Source organism: Phyllostomus discolor, chromosome 6, assembly GCF_004126475.2.
Source record: "Phyllostomus discolor isolate MPI-MPIP mPhyDis1 chromosome 6, mPhyDis1.pri.v3, whole genome shotgun sequence".
Classification (NCBI taxonomy): Eukaryota; Metazoa; Chordata; class Mammalia; order Chiroptera; family Phyllostomidae; genus Phyllostomus; species Phyllostomus discolor.
In genome coordinates this window covers 170539373-170545385 of record NC_040908.2, presented here as the reverse complement: position 1 = coordinate 170545385, position 6013 = coordinate 170539373, and the positions used below count along the sequence as shown (strand labels likewise).

At 72.0% G+C, this 6013-nt stretch overlaps 1 long non-coding RNA gene across 1 annotated transcript in view; it reads right to left on the bottom strand.

Annotated features, from left to right (window-relative positions):
* Positions 1 to 4538: 4538 nt before the first annotated feature.
* Positions 4539 to 6013, bottom strand: part of LOC118501421 — a 75684-nt gene continuing 74209 nt past the window's right edge. The window contains exon 3 of the long non-coding RNA XR_004904076.1: positions 4539 to 4555. This is a non-coding gene — a long non-coding RNA (uncharacterized LOC118501421). The remainder of the gene's footprint in view (positions 4556 to 6013) is intronic.

Below are 6013 nucleotides of genomic sequence, written 5' to 3'. Positions count from 1 at the left end.
GGCGCGGCTGCCGAGGAGTACGCTGACAGGCGGACAATCACGTGAAGACCCGCGGCGAGGCGGGGGGGGGGGGCGGGGGTGATTGATGGTTGGCCGGGCGGGACGAGGAGGAGGGCAGGGAGTGAGGACAGCAGGACCTGTGTTCCCTGCAGGGCCAGCGGCGGCGCTCGGCACCGGCTCGTTGCCGGGCGACGGGGTGGGCAAGGACGCGTGTGGGGGGCGGGGGCACTTACGTGTGTTCACACACCCCTGGATGCAGGCGTGACTCGCCAGGTGGAAAGATGGCTGAACACTCGGGGGGATGGACGGACAGATGGACGGATGCGTGCAGGGCCGGGTGGGCAGACACGGGGAGAGCTGGGGAGAGACGGGGGGAAGTGAGGGCAGGAGAGCCCGGGGTGGGGGGGTCAAGGCCACAGCACAGAGTCCACAGGGAGCTCACGGCTGGGGCGGCCGGGCCAGCAGACGCACGGGCTGACGGGTGAAGGGGCAGGTCACGGGCACGGTCCTGATGGACGGCTGCTGGGGCCGCGCTTCCTCCGAGGGTGCGTGCGCGCGGAGACTGGGAGACAGAGCTGTGTGCGTGTGTGGGTGCATGCGTGTGCATGAACGGGGGGGAGATGCGTGTGTGGGGGTGTAAGCGTGTGTATGAACGGGCAGGGAGGTGGGTGGGTGGACACTGGCCCAGTAAAGTGTTGCCCAGGGGGACGGATAAACACCCGTGTGCATGTGTGCGTGGATGGTGCCGGGATGCTGACGAGAGGAGACCGTGTGTCTGTGCGGTCGCTGGGCGGCCGACAGACTGAGAACCTGGTGGGTGGGTCCCTGCCGCGTGGAGAGACAGAGGGCTGTGCAGTGAGGGCGGGTGGTGGACGGAGGGGCGCATGGGCGGCGGAGGAGTGGCTGGGCGGGAGAAGGCGTGGGTGGGCAGATGGAGGTACGCAGGGTAGCGGGGTCCAGGCCGGGAGTGCCGCCCCGGTGTCCCTGGTCGGACACACGCTGGCGCGGAACCCGGAGCCGGGCACCGGCGTCGGCCCGCTCTCACCGCCTCCCCTGGCCAGACGTCCCGACGGACGGCGGGCTGTGCGACTCTGCTGTCAGACCCCCGGTGTCAGGGGTTTCCCACAATCCCCAGGCAGCCCTCCACCCTGTGGGAATACTTTTCCTTCTTTTGAACCAAAATAGGCCTTGGCAAGGCTCGCTCCCTGCTGTGACTAAGATTCCGCAATGGAGCGGACAGGAGAGGAGGTGCCGGCGGTCGGGGGAGCAAGAAGGCCAGGCCCACCTCCCCGGGCGCCCAGCCGCCCCTCCCTCCCGCCCTCCCCCGCATCACCCCGCACCCCGAGGTCTGCGCAGCTGTGGCCGGGTGCTGGAGATGGCAGCGGGCACCGCGGCTCCGCGGCTCCCCGCCGTGCCGGCCCCTCCTGGGTGGAGCGGGGGCGGGGAAGCTGCTCAGGCTCCCCTCCAGGACTGGCCACAGGGCCGGCCCAGTGTGTGGGCGGAGGGGGATCTGAGCCAGACTTCCTGACCCCCACGGAGTCTCCCCCGGCTGGCCACCACCTGAGTCACCCTGGGCCGATCGGGGCCGTGGGCCCGCGTGGAATGTTCCCAGCTGACGCCGCCACAGCCAGTACCGCCACCTTCAGACCGCCGTGTGCTCGTGTGTCCACCCGTGGCCGCGCCCCTGCGCTCCGTCCGCTCACGTGGCCCCTAGCAGTGGCTGTGGGACGGGGCGGGCCGTGTGCACAGGCGTGGCCTTCCTGGGCCAGCGCTGGGCGGGGGGGGGCTGACCTGGCCCGCTGTCCTGGCTCCGCCGGGCTCTGAGACCTTGGGATGGCCGGAGCCTCGGTTTCCCCATCTGAGACATGGGTACGGGGCGTCCGCTCCTCGGGATGCTCCGAGCCCCGGCTGGCGGGCGGCGGGCCCCCTCGGGGAGGCCGGCCGGCCCGCAGTGAGTCCCCTCGGGCGCGTCCAGGCCCTCCCTCGTCCGGCCACTAGCCTCCCGTGAGTCACGGTGGCTGAGCCCAACCGGCGGAACGGCGGGCTGGGCTGCTTCTCCGGGGCCTTCGCCAAAGGGCCAGGGGCCACAGGCCGGCTGGCCAGGGCACCGCGCTGACCTTGTGCCCAGGGGCCACCCCTCGGGAGCCGCATGCCAACCCAGGGAGGCTGAGCCGGTGCCCGCCGCTCGGGGTCCCGCTGCTCCGGCCGCCCAGCGTGGGGGGGGGTGGGGGGGGGCGGAGGGCAGGGCCCTGGCCTCCCCATCTGGGGAGCAGAGAGGATCCCTGGGGTGCCAGGCCTCCCCCTTGAGGTGATAAAAGGAGCCGAGGGCTGGGAATAAACAAAGGAAAATGGAGCACCCAGAGGGAGGGGAGGGGAGGGAGAGGAGGGAGGGAGGGAGGGAAGAAGGGAGGGGAGAGGAAGGGAGGGGAGGGAAGGAGGGAGGGAGGGAGACAGAGATAGGGACAGAGAGACACCGCAGGGGAGAGAGGAGACTGGGGCTGAGTTTGGGACCAGGGAGGCGGCGAGGGGCTGAGGAAGGCAGGGCTGAGGGCCCGGGCCCAGGCAGCGCGATGGAGCGCGCGGCAGGGGGAGAGGGTGCGGGCGAGCACCCTGGACCAGCTGGCAGATGCGGGAGAGGAGGAGAGGAGGGCCGGAGAGCGGGCCGGGCCGGGCCGGGCCGGGCGAGGAGGAGGAGGAGGAGGAAGGCTCGAAAGGATGGGGAGGCAGAACTGGGGACCACGCACCCCGCGAGCTGGGGGCACAGGGGCGATGGGGAAGACGGGGGAGTGGGGCGGGAAGAGGCCGGCCAGGTGGCCCGGGGGGATGCGGAGGGGAAGGGGCAGCTCCTGCCCATCACAGGCCCCCCCCCCCAGGTCCCACCGAGCCCGGCTGGTAGGCGGGCAGCGAGCGAGGGCTTCTCCCTGGTGCTTTTACTAGTCTGGCAGGGAGAGGGCAGCGGAGGTGGCGGGGACTGAGGGGGCGAGGGGGGGACGGGGGGAAACAAAAGGGAAGCAGCTGCTGAGCCAGCGGGAAGAGGGGGCCCGGGACCCACGGAGTCCACAGGCCCAGAGGCGGGGGGCAGAGGGGGACAGAGGGGGACAGAGACCCCCGGGGACAGCCCACAGGGGGCAGCCCAGGAGACCTCCCGCCCTGGGGACTGAGGGTCCAGCATGGATGAGCAGATGGAGAGAGGGGACAGGGGCAGGGGCGTCAGGGCGCAGGACCAGGCCGGCCAGGGAGTGGCGGCAGGGATGGAGGGCCGGGACGGAGGGTGTGAAGGAGCGGAAGGCAGGGAGAGGAGAGAAAGAGAAAGAGAAAGAGACAGAGAAAGACAGGGGGGAGAGGGGTCCAAGTCGAGGAGGAGACGCAGGAGGAGGGCAGCGAGCGACAGAGGGCCAGCAGGGCCTTTGAAGAAGGAGCTGGCGCATCCCCAGGGCCGGGGTCAGCCCAGGCCACTGGCCACGCGGGCAGCCCCAGCAGCGCCAGCAGCTCGAGGCGGAACCCTGGCACACAGGCCCTGGAGGACCCCCCGAGGTAGGTCTCTCCCGGCCTGGGGCCGGGGCTCCGAGGGCCGGGCCGGGTGTCCGTGCTGGCACCCCCCACGGGCGGCTGGCTCCGGCTGACCACGGGCCCGGCTGGCCGTGCCAGGCCGGCCCCGGGCAGGGGGCTCCCGAGCCTTTCCCAGGGGCTGCCCCTACGCTGTGGGCAGGGTGAGGGCTGCGCCAGGCCGGCCAGGCTGGGTGCAGGTCTGTGCAGGTGCGGACACACGGGCTGCGTCTCCTCCCATCCCATCCACGCGTCTGGGTCCCTGGAGGCAGCCGGCTGGCTCCCCAGGCCCCGGCTGGGCTCCCCGCCCTGGCTCGGGGCTCCCGGGATGAAGAGCCTGTGGCACACAGCTTCCCAGGCCTCACCTGTGGCCCAGCTGACGCTGGGGACCACACAGTCACTCCCACTGCACAGGTGATTACATGACTCGGCAGCCCGTGCACCCGCCTCCCCCAGCGCGCCATCCCTGCGCTGGTGGCACCACGGGCCGTGGGGGGCGCTCGGGCCTCGGACTCAGAACTCCTCCTGGCCCGACCCCCCCGGTCCCAGCCTCCTCAGGTCCTGAGCCAGTGCCCCATCCTCCCTGGGCCTCGGTTTCCCTCTCTGTAAATGAGCGGTGTGGGGGCACCCCCTGGCAGTGCCGTGGAGAGAGCTCAGGGGCAAAGGGCCAGGGGCTCCGCAGAGCTGGGCTCCAGGGGGCTGACAGCACTGGCTCCACACTCACCACCTCCCTCTGAGCCGCCTGCAATGCCCTTCCACCTCCTCCTCAACCCTTCCAGGCACGGGAGGCCCAGCTGAAATGCTGCCTCCTCCATGCAGTCTGCCTCGATTTCCTCCAAGCTGGGAGGACTGTGCTCCTCTGCCAGGCCACGAGCTGCTTCCCTGCCTCCTTTAGTGTCATGGGGCACACTGGGAAGCTCCTGATGGGCATGTCTTGGCATCCCCAGGGCCCCGGAAGCCCTGGCACCGGGAAAGAGGAGGGACGAGGTGCACAGGAGGCTGGGCAGCTCTGCCTGCCAGGCCCCTGGAGACACGGAGCTGCGGTGCTCTGCCAGGGCCATGCTGGCACGGCGCAAGGAGCGCCCCTACCCCCGTGGGAGTGGCTGCGGGGTCTGGGGGGCCCTGCCGGGTGTGTCCCCTGGCAGCCCCACTCTGCCCGCTCCCGAGGGGGACCCTGCGAGCCTGTCCCGGGACCTGCCAGCGGGGATGCGCCCTCCCGGGGGCCACCGTGGTCACCCTGCGTGCCTGGGCTCGATCCCTGGGGCTGACCAGGGCCGTTGAGCAGATGGGGAGACTGAGGCACCCCAAGAAACGACAAGGAGAGCCCCGGGGTCTGGCTGGGCATAGCCCCCGTGGGACGGGGGGCCCGGGCCCCAAGTGCCCGTTCCCAGGCCGCCGCCCGGGGTGAGCAGGGGCCTGCGGGGCGCGGGGCGGGTGGCACAGCTCTGGCTCTGCCGAGGCGGAGGCAGGCTCCGGCACGAGCCCCGGACGGCCTGGGCAGGGGCGGGCGGGCCTTCAGGCGGCAGGCCAGGGGGTCGGAGTGGAGGAAAGGTCCCCCTGAGCTCCCGGGGGACGCCCGCCGCCGGGCAGCGGGGAGCGGGGCGCCCCCTGCACAGTAGGGGCTCGCCTGCCCGCCACACTGGGCCGCATGGGGCGGTGCTCGCAGGCAGGCGCTGACCTGCACGCCCTCCGGGCTCCCGCCCTGGAGACGCCCACGGGGCCTCCTCGGCCCTGCTGGTCTGGGGACTCGGCCACCCCTGTCCCTGTGGTTACCGGGTCTCTGTGTCCAAGAGAGTGAACCCCAGCCCTTGTCTGATGGGGGAGAGCCGGGCCTGAGAGGGCACCGCCCTGCCCAAGGTCCCCCTGGAGGGGGCGCCCACCTGCCTCGCCCACTGCTTCAGCCTGGTCCCCCCTGCGGACCGCCCGGGCCCTCCCAGCCGCCGCTGTGCCTGGGCGCAGGGCAGGATGGGACGGGGGTGTCCTCTCTGGGACAGGCTAGGCACCCACGGAGTCTTTCTCACCCAAGCCTGTCCCGTCCCCCCGGGGCTGTGCCAGCCGTGTGGCCTCCCAGACTCCAGGTCCACCCGTCTCGTCTGCCCAGCAGGACGCCCCAGGCTGGCAGGCCCGGGCCCAGGGCTGGCCCCCACCCCCACGGAGCCTGGAGCCAGGCTCCAGCTCTCCCCATCCCCTCAGCTGCCCCAGCTGGTTGGGGGCTCCCCTCAGGCCAGGCCAGTGCTAGGGATTGTGAGAGGGAGGCCGGGGACCCCAAGCCCACTCACTCCCAGGAGTCACCTGAGCCCTGGTCCCCAGGGCCTTGGGTGCCTGCTGTGTGAGGCGGGGTCTGGGCTGGCATGTGGCTCCCGGTCCCCCAGGGGAGGCTCTGGAGGCTGAAGGAGCCCCGGGGCAGGGGGGCCTGTCTGCCTCTGGCCCAGGCGTCTGCCCACGGCGAGCCCACGGGGGTCTCCGT